Below are 16,965 nucleotides of genomic sequence, written 5' to 3' on the forward strand. Positions count from 1 at the left end.
GTGGAGGTGTCCAATCTGATCTTTTCTTGGTTGTCAAGATCCGTCTTCCTTCAGTCTGGGTGGATTCTGAAACATCTGCATCGCTAAAATATTCCCTTAGACGTAGTCTCCTGAAGTAATCTTCCATGTCGCTGCAGAGTTCAATTTTGTCTAGAGCTTTAGTAGGACAAAATGAGAGTCCTTTAGAAAGCACAGCAAGTTCCACTTTGTTTGGTTTGTAATCCGAGAGATTGATAACACAGTTAGATGCATTTTTGCCTTGAATGGAGTGGTTGTTCAAGTTGTCAGATTTTGGCTTTGTTCTCCACCTGTTTGTATTAAGTCCTGAGTTGAGGCGCAGTCTATGTAGCTTCTTTTCCTTGTTGTGGATCAGAAGGGTTCGTAGTCTGTAATAGTATTGTTGTACTTTTTGTTCTGTGCTTTCTGGTAGTGTCTTCCTTTGTGTTTCAAATTCTCTCTGGATTTTACTCTTGATGCTGTAGAAGACATGCAAAAGGTGGTTCCTTAGTCTCTCAGAAGTCCTGTGACAAAGGTTTTGTGCATAATGGGTATTGTAGGTATGTAGAATTGGGTTTGTAATCCAGAGTCCTTTGGGGATCAGATTCTCCTTTTTGCATTTGGATAAGAAAAATATGTCGCTGTCCAGTTGTGCGCGTTTCTTCAGAAGTGTCTTTAGTTCCATAAAGATGCGGTACATTCTGGTATCCTCCATTTTGATACAAGTAAAATATATCTTTGTACCGTGTTAGCCAGTAGAGATAAAAAAAATTTGTTTAAAAGAACTGAGAGTCCTCAGTGGTTGATACCTTTTAATGGCTAACTGAAAAGATGGTAATAATTGCAAGCTTTCGAGACTACTCAGGTCTCTTCATCAGGCATGGTATAACACAAAATCTGAAGAGTCACATATTTATACACAACAGGACATAGAATGGGGCAGTAAAAAAAAAAAGAACCAAAAAACAAGTTATATAAAACAGAACTGTCTCTATGGCAGGGGGCAAACTGTTGTGGCCATAAATTTTGCTGCAGTTCAGTGTGAAAGTTTTATTGTCCTCTGATAAGGGTCTGGTCCGGGCTGTGACACGCTCGGATGGTCAGAGGAGCACATCTTTTAACTGATGTAAAAAGACATGAATCCATGAGACACATTCATCCCTGCTCTGAATGTGTCAAAGGTCATCATAAGTTTGTATTCCCAAAGTCTCCTGTCTCTCTGGGACTTGAAGTTTCCTTTCAATACCAGCAATTTCATGTCCATGATGCTGTGGTCTGAGTTACAAAAATGTTTGGCCACAGGTAGATCCATCCTTTTTTCTCTAATTGTGTGGCGGTGAGAATTCATCCTTGTCCTGAGCTGTTGTCCTGTCTCCTCTACATACAGACCCCCAGTGGGACATTTGGTACATATAATTAAGTACACCACATTGGTTGTGGTGCAGCTGAAGGTACCTGGGATCTTGTAGTCCTGATGTGATCTGGGAATCTTTATCTTGTCCGTTGTCAATATTAATGGACAGGTCTTACATTTTTTCTGGTTGCAGGGAAATGTTCCTGTTGGTGTTGGAGAGGACAGGGAGCTTCTGACAATGATGCTTCTTAGATTTGGGGGCTGTCTAAAACACAGAAGTGGGGGGTCTGGAAAAATAGATTTTAACCGGGCATCTTTTTGCAGTAATGGTTGTAGTTTCCGTGCAGCTCCTCTAAACACCTCCAGATGTGGATTGTAGGTGACTACAAGAGGGACCCGGGTCTTTTCTTCTTTAGTTTTATAATGTAGGAGATGGTTTCTTGATATTCTGGTGGCTCTTGTAATCTGGTTTTCAATTGTTCTTGGGTGGTAGCCTTGATTCAGAAAGGTCTTTCTGAGGCCCTCAAGGTGATTGTCTCTATCTGTACTGTTGGAACATATCCGATTATACCTGATAGCCTGGCTGTATACAATAGAGTTTTTTATGTGTTTTGGATGAAAACTGTCCCATTTCAGGTATGTTGGACGGTCAATTGGCTTCTTGTACAGGGATGTCTCTATTTCATTGTTCCGTAGTTTAATGATGGTGTCCAAGAAGTTGATTTCCGTGCAGGAGTAGCTGAGTGTTAAGTTGATGGTGGGATGAAACTGATTAAAGTGTTCATGGAAGGTCTTCAGCTGCTCCTCAGACTCTGTCCAGATGATTAAAATATCGTCAATGTAACGGTAGTAGGCCAGAGGCCTGATAGGACAAGAGGATAAAAAGTCACTCTCAAGCTTGGCCATGAAAAGATTTGCATATTGTGGTGCCATTTTGCTTCCCATTGCAGTCCCAGTCTCCTGTAGATATATGTCATTGTCAAATGCAAAGTAATTATGGGTGAGGATGAATTTTGTAAGCTTCACCACAGAATTGGCATCAGTTCCTGTATTTTCGAGGAAAATTTTGCAAGCATTTAATCCATCCTGGTGTGGAATGTTCGAGTACAAGGATTCCACATCCATGGTGGCAAGGATGGTTCCCTCTGGAAGAGGACCTATTGCTGATAGTTTTTTCAATAGGTCAGTAGTGTCCTGGATGTAGCTGGTTGTATCCCTTACCAAGGGTTTAAGGATACCCTCTACCCATCCAGAGACTTGTTCAGTGAGGGTGCCCACACATGAAATGATGGGTATTCCTGGGTTTCCAAATTTGTGAATTTTGGGAAGCATGTAGAATGTGCCTATTCTTGGACTCACCGGTATCAGTTCATCAGTTCTTATGGATATGTCAGGCAGACAAGAGGCCAACTTGTTAAGTTCCTTGTAATAGTCCTGTGTGGGGTCAGACTCCAATTTCTTATAGTAGCGTGTGTCCATCAGTTGTCTGTGTGCTTCCTTCATGTAGTCTGATCTGTTCATCATGACTATTGCACCCCCCTTGTCTGCAGGTTTAATGATGATTTCTTTGTTGGTTTTCAAAGATTTTATGGCCCTTCTCTCCTGGGCACTGATGTTGGATGGTTGCCTCCTGTGTGTGTCTAGGAAAGTGGATTTTACCAAATGTCTGAAAGTGTCTATATAGTTATCCAGATGAGGGTTGCGTCCTGGTGGAGGTGTCCAATCTGATCTTTTCTTGGTTGTCAAGATCCGTCTTCCTTCAGTCTGGGTGGATTCTGAAACATCTGCATCGCTAAAATATTCCCTTAGACGTAGTCTCCTGAAGTAATCTTCCATGTCGCTGCAGAGTTCAATTTTGTCTAGAGCTTTAGTAGGACAAAATGAGAGTCCTTTAGAAAGCACAGCAAGTTCCACTTTGTTTGGTTTGTAATCCGAGAGATTGATAACACAGTTAGATGCTTTTTTGCCTTGAATGGAGTGGTTGTCCAAGTTGTCAGATTTTGGCTTTGTTCTCCACCTGTTTGTATTAAGTCCTGAGTTGAGGCGCAGTCTATGTAGCTTCTTTTCCTTGTTGTGGATCAGAAGGGTTCGTAGTCTGTAATAGTATTGTTGTACTTTTTGTTCTGTGCTTTCTGGTAGTGTCTTCCTTTGTGTTTCAAATTCTCTCTGGATTTTACTCTTGATGCTGTAGAAGACATGCAAAAGGTGGTTCCTTAGTCTCTCAGAAGTCCTGTGACAAAGGTTTTGTGCATAATGGGTATTGTAGGTATGTAGAATTGGGTTTGTAATCCAGAGTCCTTTGGGGATCAGATTCTCCTTTTTGCATTTGGATAAGAAAAATATGTCGCTGTCCAGTTGTGCGCGTTTCTTCAGAAGTGTCTTTAGTTCCATAAAGATGCGGTACATTCTGGTATCCTCCATTTTGATACAAGTAAAATATATCTTTGTACCGTGTTAGCCAGTAGAGATAAAAAAAATTTGTTTAAAAGAACTGAGAGTCCTCAGTGGTTGATACCTTTTAATGGCTAACTGAAAAGATGGTAATAATTGCAAGCTTTCGAGACTACTCAGGTCTCTTCATCAGGCATGGTATAACACAAAATCTGAAGAGTCACATATTTATACACAACAGGACATAGAATGGGGCAGTAAAAAAAAAAAGAACCAAAAAACAAGTTATATAAAACAGAACTGTCTCTATGGCAGGGTGCAAACTGTTGTGGCCATAAATTTTGCTGCAGTTCAGTGTGAAAGTTTTATTGTCCTCTGATAAGGGTCTGATCCGGGCTGTGACACGCTCGGATGGTCAGAGGAGCACATCTTTTAACTGATGTAAAAAGACATGAATCCATGAGACACATTCATCCCTGCTCTGAATGTGTCAAAGGTCATCATAAGTTTGTATTCCCAAAGTCTCCTGTCTCTCTGGGACTTGAAGTTTCCTTTCAATACCAGCAATTTCATGTCCATGATGCTGTGGTCTGAGTTACAAAAATGTTTGGCCACAGGTAGATCCATCCTTTTTTCTCTAATTGTGTGGCGGTGAGAATTCATCCTTGTCCTGAGCTGTTGTCCTGTCTCCCCTACATACAGACCCCCAGTGGGACATTTGGTACATATAATTAAGTACACCACATTGGTTGTGGTGCAGCTGAAGGTACCTGGGATCTTGTAGTCCTGATGTGATCTGGGAATCTTTATCTTGTCCGTTGTCAATATTAATGGACAGGTCTTACATTTTTTCTGGTTGCAGGGAAATGTTCCTGTTGGTGTTGGAGAGGACAGGGAGCTTCTGACAATGATGCTTCTTAGATTTGGGGGCTGTCTAAAACACAGAAGTGGGGGGTCTGGAAAAATAGATTTTAACCGGGCATCTTTTTGCAGTAATGGTTGTAGTTTCCGTGCAGCTCCTCTAAACACCTCTAGATGTGGATTGTAGGTGACTACAAGAGGGACCCGGGTGTTTTCTTCTTTAGTTTTATAATGTAGGAGATGGTTTCTTGATATTCTGGTGGCTCTTGTAATCTGGTTTTCAATTGTTCTTGGGTGGTAGCCTTGATTCAGAAAGGTCTTTCTGAGGCCCTCAAGGTGATTGTCTCTATCTGTACTGTTGGAACATATCAGATTATACCTGATAGCCTGGCTGTATACAATAGAGTTTTTTATGTGTTTTGGATGAAAACTGTCCCATTTCAGGTATGTTGGACGGTCAATTGGCTTCTTGTACAGGGATGTCTCTATTTCATTGTTCCGTAGTTTAATGATGGTGTCCAAGAAGTTGATTTCCGTGCAGGAGTAGCTGAGTGTTAAGTTGATGGTGGGATGAAACTGATTAAAGTGTTCATGGAAGGTCTTCAGCTGCTCCTCAGACTCTGTCCAGATGATTAAAATATCGTCAATGTAACGGTAGTAGGCCAGAGGCCTGATAGGACAAGAGGATAAAAAGTCACTCTCAAGCTTGGCCATGAAAAGATTTGCATATTGTGGTGCCATTTTGCTTCCCATTGCAGTCTCAGTCTCCTGTAGATATATGTCATTGTCAAATGCAAAGTAATTATGGGTGAGGATGAATTTTGTAAGCTTCACCACAGAATTGGCATCAGTTCCTGTATTTTCGAGGAAAATTTTGCAAGCATTTAATCCATCCTGGTGTGGAATGTTCGAGTACAAGGATTCCACATCCATGGTGGCAAGGATGGTTCCCTCTGGAAGAGGACCTATTGCTGATAGTTTTTTCAATAGGTCAGTAGTGTCCTGGATGTAGCTGGTTGTATCCCTTACCAAGGGTTTAAGGATACCCTCTACCCATCCAGAGACTTGTTCAGTGAGGGTGCCCACACATGAAATGATGGGTCTTCCTGGGTTTCCAGATTTGTGAATTTTGGGAAGCATGTAGAATGTGCCTATTCTTGGACTCACCGGTATCAGTTCATCAGTTCTTATGGATATGTCAGGCAGACAAGAGGCCAACTTGTTAAGTTCCTTGTAATAGTCCTGTGTGGGGTCAGACTCCAATTTCTTATAGTAGCGTGTGTCCATCAGTTGTCTGTGTGCTTCCTTCATGTAGTCTGATCTGTTCATCATGACTATTGCACCCCCCTTGTCTGCAGGTTTAATGATGATTTCTTTGTTGGGTTTCAAAGATTTTATGGCCCTTCTCTCCTGGGCACTGATGTTGGATGGTTGCCTCCTGTGTGTGTCTAGGAAAGTGGATTTTACCAAATGTCTGAAAGTGTTTATATAGTTATCCAGATGAGGGTTGCGTCCTGGTGGAGGTGTCCAATCTGATCTTTTCTTGGTTGTCAAGATCCGTCTTCCTTCAGTCTGGGTGGATTCTGAAACATCTGCATCGCTAAAATATTCCCTTAGACGTAGTCTCCTGAAGTAATCTTCCATGTCGCTGCAGAGTTCAATTTTGTCTAGAGCTTTAGTAGGACAAAATGAGAGTCCTTTACATTCAATGTAAACTTCCTTTTAAGCAAAATCCCTTTGTAGGAATAAAACTGGTAAAATATGTAATAAAAATTGTAAATGTTTCATTAACCAAAAATACTTTCCTTCAGCAATAAAAAGGCCCCGTCAGTCACAATTCTGCTCTGCTAGCCAATACACAGTAACTTTCCATCAGGTTTCATAGAGTAGTGGTCATCACGTCTGCTTAACACGCAGAAGGTCCTGCGTTCAATACCCAGTAAAACCAATCTGTTCTTGGTGTAGAAATAATACTCAATTAAACTACAATATATGAAGTTCTTTGCTTTGTTGCCGAATAACGGGATGTTTTAGCTTCCATCACCAACAGAGCTACGAATTTGTTTTTTTTTCCCCTGGCAGTCAAAACTCGTCTCTAATTGCCTTTATTTTGCAGGATTTCAAAGGTTTCATAGTGTAGTGGTCATCACGTCTGCTTCACACGCAGAAAGTCCTGGGTTCAATCCCCAATGAAACTAATCTGTTTTTGGTGTTGAAGTAATTTCCTATCGACTTGTAATATGTGAAATTCTTGGTTTCGTTGCCAAATGACAATACATTTTGGCTTCCATCACAAAGAGAACTACGATTTTGGGTTTCTTTTTTATTGACCATTTTAGCAGAAAACATAATCCCATATTATAAAAATCCTATTTGATTCAAAATATATAGTTCCCATAAATACAAAAGCAAAAGACCAAACTATGGAGAAATAAGTAACACATTCAATATAAACTTCAATTTAAGCAAAATCCCTTTGTAGGAATAAAACTGGTAAAATATGTAATAATAATTGTAAATGTTTCATTAACCAAAAATACTTTCCTTCAGCAATAAAAAGGCCCCGTCAGTCACAATTCTGCTCTGCTAGCCAATACACAGTAACTTTTCGTCAGGTTTCATAGTGTAGTGGTCATCACGTCTGCTTAACATGCAGAAGGTCCTGGGTTCAATCCCCAGTGAAACCAATCTGTTCTTAGTGTTGAAATAATACGCTATCCAACTACAATATATGAAGTTCTCGGCTTTGTTGCCGAATGACGGGATGTTTTGGCTTCCATCACAAACAGAACTACAAATTATTTTTTTTTTTCACCTGGCGGTCAAAACTCGTCTCTAAATGCCATTACTTTGCAGGATTTCACAGGTTTCATAGTGGAGTGGTCATCACGTCTACTTCACATGCAGAAGGTTCTGGGTTCAATCCCCAGTAAAAACAAGCCGTTTTCGCTGTTGAAGTAATTTGCTATCAACCTGTAATATATGAACTTCTTGGTTTTGTTGCCAACTGATAATATATTTTGGCTTCCCTCACCAAGAGAACTACGATTTTGGGTTTCTTTTTTATTGACCATTTTAGCAGAAAACATAATCCCATATTATAAAAATCCTGTTTGTTTCAAAATATATAGTTCCTTTAAATACAAAAGCAAACAACTAAACTATGTGGAAAAAAGTAACACATTCAATGTAAACTTCCTTTTAAGCAAAATCCCTTTGTAGGAATAAAACTTGTAAAATATGTAATAAAAATTGTAAATGTTTCATTAACCAAAAATACTTTCCTTCAGCAATAAATAGGCCTCGTCAGTCACAATTCTGCTCTGCTAGCCAATAAACAGTAACTTTCTATCTGATTTCATAGAGTAGTGGTCATCACGTCTGCTTAACACGCAGAAGGTCCTGCGTTCAATCCCCAGTAAAACCAATCTGTTCTTGGTGTTGAAATAATACTCAAATAAACAGCTTTGTTGCTGAATGATGGGATCTTTTGGCTTCCGTCCCCAACAGAGCTACGAATTTGTTTTTTTTTCCCTGGCGGTCAAAACTCGTCTCTAATTGCCATTACTTTGCAGGCTTTCAAAGGTTTCATAGTGTAGTGGAAATCACGTCTGCTTTACACGCAGAAGGTCCTGGGTTCAATCCCCAGTGAAACCCATGTGTTCTTGGTGTTGAAATAATCCCCTATCAACCTGCAGTATATAAAGTTCTTGGCTTTGTTGCCGAATAACTGGATGTTTTAGCTTCCATCACCAACAGAGCTACGAAAATATATAGTTCCTTTAAATACAAAACCAAACAACTAAACTATGTAGAAAAAAAGTAACACATTCAATGTAAACTTCCTTTTAAGCAAAATCCCTTTGTAGGAATAAAACTGGTAAAATATGTAATAAAAATTGTAAATGTTTCATTAACCAAAAATACTTTCCTTCAGCAATAAAAAGGCCCTGTCAGTCACAATTCTGCTCTGCTAGCCAATACACAGTAACTTTCCATCAGGTTTCATGGAGTAGTTGTCATCACGTCTGCTTAACACGCAGAAGGTCCTGCGTTCAGTCCCCAGTAAAACCAATCTGTTCTTGGTGTTGAAATAATACTCAACTAAACTACAATATATGAAGTTCTTGGCTTTGTTGCCGAATGATGGGATGTTTTGGCTTCCATCCCCAACAGAGCTACGAATTTGGTTTTTTTTTCCCTGGCGGTCAAAACTCGTCTCTAATTGCCATTACTTTGCAGGTTTTCAAAGGTTTCATAGTGTAGTGGAAATCACGTCTGCTTTACACGCAGAAGGTCCTGGGTTCAATCATCAGTGAAACCCATGTGTTCCTGGTGTTGAAATAATCCCCTATCAACCTGCAGCATATAAAGTTCTTGGATTTGTTGCCGAATAACGGGATGTTTTAGCTTCCATCACCAACAGAGCTACGAATTTGTTTTTTTTCCCCTGGCGGTCAAAACTCGTCTCTAATTGCAATTAATTTGCAGGATTTCAAAGGTTTCATAGTGTAGTGGATTTAAGCAAAATCCCTTTGTAGGAATAAAACTGGTAAAATATGTAATAATAATTGTAAATGTTTCATTAACCAAAAATACTTTTTTGGTTAAAAACATAATCCCATATTATGAAAATCCTATTTGTTTCAAAATATATAGTTCCCATAAATACAAAAGCAAAAGACCACACTATGGAGAAAAAAGTAACACATTCAATATAAACTTCAATTTAAGCAAAATCCATTAGTAGGAATAAAACTGGTTTCATAGTGTAGTGGAAATCACGTCTGCTTTACACGCAGAAGGTCATGGGTTAAATCCCCAGTGAAACCCATGTGTTCTTGGTGTTGAAATAATCCCCAATTCTCAAGAGAACTACGATTTTGGGTTTCTTTTTTATTGACCATTTTAGCAGAAAACATAATCCCATATTATAAAAATCCTGTTTGTTTCCAAATATATAGTTCCTTTAAATACAAAAGCAAACAACTAAACTATGTGGAAAAAAGTAACACATTCAATGTAAACTTCCTTTTAAGCAAAATCCCTTTGTAGGAATAAAACTGGTAAAATATGTAATAAAAATTGTAAATGTTTCATTAACCAAAAATACTTTCCTTCAGCAATAAAAAGGCCCCGTCAGTCACAATTCTGCTCTGCTGGCCAATACACAGTAACTTTCCATCAGGTTTCATAGAGTAGTGGTCATCACGTCTGCTTAACACGCAGAAGGTCCTGCGTTCAATCCCCAGTAAAACCAATCTGTTCTTGGTGTTAAAATAATACTCAATTAAACTACAATATATGAAGTTCTTGGCTTTGTTGCCGAATGATGGGATGTTTTGGCTTCCTTCCAAAACAGAGCTACGAATTTGGTTTTTTTTTCCCTGGCGGTCAAAACTCGTCTCTAATTGCCATTACTTTGCAGGCTTTCAAAGGTTTCATAGTGTAGTGGAAATCACTTCTGCTTTACACGCTGAAGGTCCTGGGTTCAATCCCCAGTGAAACCAATCTGTTTTTGGTGTAGAAGTAATTTCCTATCGACTTGTAATATGTGAAATTCTTGGTTTCGTTGCCAAATGACAATACATTTTGGCTTCCATCACAAAGAGAACTACGATTTTGGGTTTCTTTTTTATTGACCATTTTAGCAGAAAACATAATCCCATATTATAAAAATCCTATTTGATTCAAAATATATAGTTCCCATAAATACAAAAGCAAAAGACCAAACTATGGAGAAAAAAGTAACACATTCAATATAAACTTCAATTTAAGCAAAATCCTTTTGTAAGAATAAAACTGGTAAAATATGTAATAATAATTGTAAATGTTTCATTAACCAAAAATACTTTCCTTCAGCAATAAAAAGGCCCCGTCAGTCACAATTCTGCTCTGCTAGCCAATACACAGTAACTTTTCATCAGGTTTCATAGTGTAGTGGTCATCACGTCTGCTTAACACGCAGAAGGTCCTGGGTTCAATCCCCAGTGAAACCAATCTGTTCTTAGTGTTGAAATAATACGCTATCCAACGACAATGTATGAAGTTCTCGACATTGTTGCCGAATGACGGTATGTTTTGGCTTCCATCACAAACAGAACTACAAATTATTTTTTTTTTTTCCCCTGGCGGTCAAAACTCGTCTCTAAATGCCATTACTTTGAAGGATTTCACAGGTTTCATAGTGGAGTGGTCATCACGTCTACTTCACACGCAGAAGGTCCTGGGTTCAATCCCCAGTAAAAACAAGCCGTTTTCGCTGTTGATGTAATTTGCTATCAACATGAAATATATGAAATTCTTGGTTTTGTTGCCAACTGATAATATATTTTGGCTTCCCTCACCAAGAGAACTACGATTTTGGGTTTCTTTTTTATTGACCATTTTAGCAGAAAACATAATCCCATATTATAAAAATCCTATTTGTTTCAAAATATATAGTTCCAATAAATACAAAAGCAAAAGACCAAACTATGGAGAAAAAAGTAACACCTTCAATATAAACTTCAATTTAAGCAAAATCCCTTTGTAGGAATAAAACTGGTAAAATATGTAATAATAATTGTAAATGTTTCATTAACCAAAAATACTTTCCTTCAGCAATAAAAAGGCCCCGTCATTCACAATTCTGCTCTGCTAGCCAATACACTGTAACTTTTCGCCAGTTTTTATAGTGTAGTGGTCATCACGTCTGCTTAACACGCAGAAGGTCCTTGGTTCAATCCCCAGTGAAACCAATCTGTTCTTAGTGTTGAAATAATACGTTATCCAACTACAATATGTGAAGTTCTCGGCATTGTTGCCGAATGACAGTATGTTTTGGCTTCCATAACAAACAGAACTACAAATTATTTTATTTTTTTCCCTTGGCGGTTAAAACTCGTCTCTAAAAGCCATTACTTTGCAGGATTTCACAGGTTTCATAGTGGAGTGGTCATCACGTCTACTTCACACGCAGAAGGTCCTGAGTTCAATCCCCAGTAAAAACAAGCCGTTTTCGCTGTTGAAGTTATTTGCTATCAACCTGTAATACGTGAAATTCTTGGTTTTGTTGCCAACTGATAATATATTTTGGCTTCCCTCACCAAGAGAACTACGATTTTGAGTTTCTTTTTTATTGACCATTTTAGCAGAAAACATAATCCCATATTATAAAAATCCTGTTTGTTTCAAAATATATAGTTCCTTTAAATACATAAGCAAACAACTAAACTATGTGGAAAAAAGTAACACATTTAATGTAAACTTCCTTTTAAGCAAAATCCCTTTGTAGGAATAAAACTGGTAAAATATGTAATAAAAAATGTAAATGTTTCATTAACCAAAAATACCTTCCTTCGGCAATAAAAAGGCCCTGTCAGTCACAATTCTGCTCTGCTAGCCAATACACAGTAACTTTCCATCAGGTTTCATAGAGTAGTGGTCATCACGTCTGCTTGACACGCAGCAGGTCCTGCGTTCAATCCCCAGTAAAACCAATCTGTTCTTGGTGTTGAAATAATACTCAATTAAACTACAATATATGAAGTTCTTGGCTTTGTTGCCGAATGATGGGATATTTTGGCTTCCATCCCCAACAGAGCTACGAATTTGTTTTTTTTTTTTCGCTGGCGGTCAAAACTCGTCTCTAATTGCCATTACTTTGCAGGCTTTCAAAGGTTTCATAGTGTAGTGGAAATCACGTCAGCTTTACACGCAGAAGGTCCTGGGTTCAATCCCCAGTGAAACCCATGTGTTCTTGGTGTTGAAGTAATTTCTTATCGACCTGTAGTATGAGAAATCCTTGGTTTCGTTGCCAAATGACAATACATTTTGGCTTCCATCACAAAGAGAACTACGATTTTGGGTTTCTTTTTTATTGACCATTTTAGCAGAAAACATAATCCCATATTATAAAAATCCTATTTGTTTCAAAATATATAGTTCCCATAAATACAAAAGCAAAAGACCAAACTATGGAGAAAAAAGTAACACATTCAATCTAAACTTTAATTTAAGCAAAATCCCTTTGTAGGAATAAAACTGGTAAAATATGTAATAATAATTGTAAATGTTTCATTAACCAAAAATACTTTCCTTCAGCAATAAAAAGGCCCCGTCAGTCACAATTCTGCTCTGCTAGCCAATACACAGTAACTTTTCGTCAGGTTTCATAGTGTAGTGGTCATCACGTCTGCTTAACACGCAGAAGGTCCTGGGTTCAATCCCCAGTGAAACCAATCTGTTCTTAATTTTGAAATAATACGCTATCCAACTACAATATATGAAGGTCTCGGCATTGTTGCCGAATGACGGTGTGCTTTGGCTTCCATCACAAACAGAACTACAAATTATTTTTTTTTTTCCCCTGGCGGTCAAAACTCGTCTCTAAATGCCATTACTTCGGAGGATTTCACAGGTTTCATAGTGGAGTCGTCATCACGTCTACTTCACACGCAGAAGGTCCTGGGTTCAGTCCCCAATAAAAACAAGCCGTTTTCGCTGTTGTAGTAATTTGCTATCAACCTGTAATATATGAAAATCTTGGTTTTGTTGCCAACTGATAATATATTTTGGCTTCCCTCACCAAGAGAACTACGATTTTGTGTTTCTTTTTTATTGACCATTTTAGCAGAAAACATAATCCCATATTATAAAAATCCTGTTTGTTTAAAAATATATAGTTCCTTTAAATAAAAAAGCAAACAACTAAACTATGTGGAAAAAAGAAACACATTTAATGTAAACTTCCTTTTAAGCAAAATCCCTTTGTAGGAATAAAACTGGTAAAATATGTAATAAAAATTGTAAATGTTTCATTAACCAAAAATACTTTCCTTCAGCAATAAAAAGGCCCCGTCAGTCACAATTCTGCTCTGCTAGCCAAATACACAGTAACTTTTCGTCAGGTTTTATAGAGTAGGGGTCATCACGTCTGCTTAACACGCAGAAGGTCCTGGGTTCAATCCCCAGTGAAACCAATCTGTTCTTAGTGTTGAAATAATACGCTATCCAACTACAATATATGAAGTTCTCGGCTTTGTTGTTGAATGACGGGATGTTTTGGCTTCCATCACAACCAGAACTACAAATTATTTTTTTTTTTCCCCTGGCGGTCAAAACTCGTCTCTAAATGCCATTACTTTGCAGTATTTCACAGGTTTCATAGTGGATTCGTCATCACATCTACTTCACACGCAGAAGGTCCTGGGTTCAATCCCCAGTCAAAACAAGCCATTTTCGCTGTTGAAGTAATTTGCTATCAACCTGTAACATATGAAATTCTTTGTTTTGTTGCCAACTGATAATATATTTTGGCTTCCATCACCAAGAGAACTACGATTTTGGGTTTCTTTTTTATTGACCATTTTAGCAGAAAACATAATCCCATATTATAAAAATCCTGTTTGTTTCAAAATATATAGTTCCTTTAAATACAAAAGCAAACAACTAAACTATGTGGAAAAAAGTAACACATTCAATGTAAACTTCCTTTTAAGCAAAATCCCTTTGTAGGAATAAAACTGGTAAAATATGTAATAAAAATTGTAAATGTTTCATTAACCAAAAATACTTTCCTTCAGCAATAAAAAGGCCCCGTCAGTCACAATTCTGCTCTGCTAGCCAATACACAGTAACTTTCCATCAGGTTTCATAGAGTAGTGGTCATCACGTCTGCTTAACACGCAGAAGGTCCTGCGTTCAATCCCCAGTAAAACCAATCGGTTCTTGGCGTTGAAATAATACTCAATTAAACTACAATATATGAAGTTCTTGACTTTGTTGCCGAATGATGGGATGTTTTGGCTTCCATCCCCAACAGAGCTACGAATTTGTTTTTTTTTTCCCTGGCGGTCAAAACTCGTCTCTAATTGCCATTACTTTGCAGGCTTTCAAAGGTTTCATAGTGTAGTGGAAATCACGTCTGCTTTTCACGCAGAAGGTCCTGGGTTCAATCCTTAGTGAAACCCATGGGTTCTTGGTGTTGAAATAATCCCCTATCAACCTGCAGTATATAAAGTTCTTGGCTTTGTTGCTGAATAATGGGATGTTTTAGCTTCCATCACCAACAGAGCTACGAATTTGTTTTTTTTCCCCTGGCGGTCAAAACTCGTCTCTAATTGCCATTACTTTGCAGGATTTCAAAGGTTTCTTAGTGTAGTGGTCATCTCGTCTGCTTCAAACGCAGAAGGTCCTGGGTTCAATCCCTAGTGAAACCAAGCTGTTTTTGGTGTTGAAGTAATTTCCTATCGACTTGTAATATGTGACATTCTTGGTTTTGTTGCCAAATGACAATTCATTTTGGCTTCCATCACAAAGAGAACTACGATCAATATAAACTTCAATTTAAGCAAAATCCCTTTGTAGGAATAAAACTGGTAAAATATGTAATAATAATTGTAAATGTTTCATTAACCAAAAATACTTTCCTTCAGCAATAAAAAGGCCCCGTCAGTCACAATTCTGCTCTGCTAGCCAATACACAGTAACTTTTTGTCAGGTTTCATAGTGTAGTGGCTATCACGTCTGATTAACATGCAGAAGGTCCTGGGTTCAATCCCCAGTGAAACCAATCTGTTCTTAGTAATGAAATAATACGCTATCCAGCTACAATATATGAAGTTCTCGGCTTTGTTGCCGAATGACGGGATGTTTTGGCTTCCATCACAAACAGAACTACAATTTATTTATTTTTTTTTTTTCCCCTGGCGGTCAAAACTCGTTTCTAAATGCCATTACTTTGCAGGATTTAACAGGTTTCATAGTGGAGTCGTCGTCACGTCTACTTCACACGCAGAAGGTCCTGAGTTCAATCCCCAGTAAAAACAAGCCGTTTTTGCTGTTGAAGTAATTTGCTATCAACCTGTAACATATGAAATTCTTGGTTTTGTTGCCAACTGAGAATATATTTTGGCTTCCATCACCAAGAGAACTACGATTTTGGGTTTCTTTTTTATTGACCATTTTAGCAGAAAACAAAATCCCATATTATAAAAATCCTGTTTGTTTCAAAATATATAGTTCCTTTAAATACAAAAGCAAACAACTAAACTGTGGGGAAAAAAGTAACACATTCAATGTAAACTATTTTTTAAGCAAAATCCCTTTGTAGGAATAAAACTGGTAAAATATGTAATAAAAATTGTAAATGTTTCATTAACCAAAAATACTTTCCTTCAGCAATAAAAAGGCCCCGTCAGTCACAATTCTGCTCTGCTAGCCAATACACAGTAACTTTCCATCAGGTTTCATAGAGTAGTGGTCATTACGTCTGCTTAACACCCAGAAGGTCCTGCGTTCAATCCCCAGTAAAACCAATCTGTTCTTGGCATTGAAATAATACTCAATTAAACTACAATATATGAAGTTCATGGCTTTGTTGCGGAATGATGGGATGTTTTAGCTTCCATCACCAACAGAACTACAAATTATTTTTTTTCCCCTGGCGGTCAAAACTCGTCTCTAAATGCCATTACTTTGCAGGATTTCACAGCTTTCATAGTTGAGTGGTCATCACGTCTACTTCACACGCAGTAGGTCCTTGGTTCAATCACCAGTAAAAACAATCCGTTTTCGCTGTTGAAGTAATTTGCTATCAACCTGTAATATATGAAATTCTTTGTTTTGTTGCCAACTGATAATATATTTTGGCTTCCATCACCAAGAGAACTACGATTTTGGGTTTCTTTTTTATTGACCATTTTAGCAGAAAACATATTCCCATGTTATAAAAATCCTGTTTGTTTCAAAATATATAGTTCCCATAAATACAAAAGCAAAAGACCAAACTATGGAGAAAAAAGTAACACATTCAATATAAACTTCAATTTAAGCAAAATCCCTTTGTAGGAATAAAACTGGTAAAATATGTAATAACAATTGTAAATGTTTCATTAACCAAAAATACTTTCCTTCAGCAATAAAAAGGCCCCGTCAGTCACAATTCTGCTCTGCTAGCCAATACACAGTAAATTTCCATCAGGTTTCATAGAGTAGTGGTCATCACGTCTGCTTAACACGCAGAAGATCCTGGGTTCAATCCCCAGTAAAAACAAGCCGTTTTTGCTGTTGAAGTAATTTGCTATCAACCTGTAACATATGAAATTCTTGGTTTTGTTGCCAACTGAGAATATATTTTGGCTTCCATCACCAAGAGAACTACGATTTTGGGTTTCTTTTTTATTGACCATTTTAGCAGAAAACAAAATCCCATATTATAAAAATCCTGTTTGTTTCAAAATATATAGTTCCTTTAAATACAAAAGCAAACAACTAAACTGTGGGGAAAAAAGTAACACATTCAATGTAAACTATTTTTTAAGCAAAATCCCTTTGTAGGAATAAAACTGGTAAAATATGTAATAAAAATTGTAAATGTT

The 16,965-nt window shown here is 37.7% G+C and overlaps 6 non-coding genes across 6 annotated transcripts; all 6 read left to right on the forward strand.

Annotated features, from left to right (window-relative positions):
- Positions 1-7,217: 7,217 nt before the first annotated feature.
- On the forward strand, positions 7,218-7,290 carry TRNAV-AAC (transfer RNA valine (anticodon AAC)). Its single transcript has one exon. It is a non-coding gene; the product is annotated as a tRNA-Val (tRNA).
- Positions 7,291-8,187: 897 nt separating this feature from the next.
- TRNAV-UAC (transfer RNA valine (anticodon UAC)) lies at positions 8,188-8,260 on the forward strand. The gene has a single exon. It is a non-coding gene; the product is annotated as a tRNA-Val (tRNA).
- A 1,780-nt stretch (positions 8,261-10,040) lies between these two features.
- Positions 10,041-10,113, forward strand: TRNAV-UAC (transfer RNA valine (anticodon UAC)). The gene has a single exon. It is a non-coding gene; the product is annotated as a tRNA-Val (tRNA).
- A 416-nt stretch (positions 10,114-10,529) lies between these two features.
- TRNAV-AAC (transfer RNA valine (anticodon AAC)) lies at positions 10,530-10,602 on the forward strand. Its single transcript has one exon. It is a non-coding gene; the product is annotated as a tRNA-Val (tRNA).
- A 2,150-nt stretch (positions 10,603-12,752) lies between these two features.
- TRNAV-AAC (transfer RNA valine (anticodon AAC)) lies at positions 12,753-12,825 on the forward strand. Its single transcript has one exon. It is a non-coding gene; the product is annotated as a tRNA-Val (tRNA).
- A 1,907-nt stretch (positions 12,826-14,732) lies between these two features.
- TRNAL-CAA (transfer RNA leucine (anticodon CAA)) lies at positions 14,733-14,805 on the forward strand. The gene has a single exon. It is a non-coding gene; the product is annotated as a tRNA-Leu (tRNA).
- Positions 14,806-16,965: the final 2,160 nt, after the last annotated feature.

The sequence above is a fragment of the Anomaloglossus baeobatrachus genome, chromosome 2 (genome assembly GCF_048569485.1).
Source record: "Anomaloglossus baeobatrachus isolate aAnoBae1 chromosome 2, aAnoBae1.hap1, whole genome shotgun sequence".
Classification (NCBI taxonomy): Eukaryota; Metazoa; Chordata; class Amphibia; order Anura; family Aromobatidae; genus Anomaloglossus; species Anomaloglossus baeobatrachus.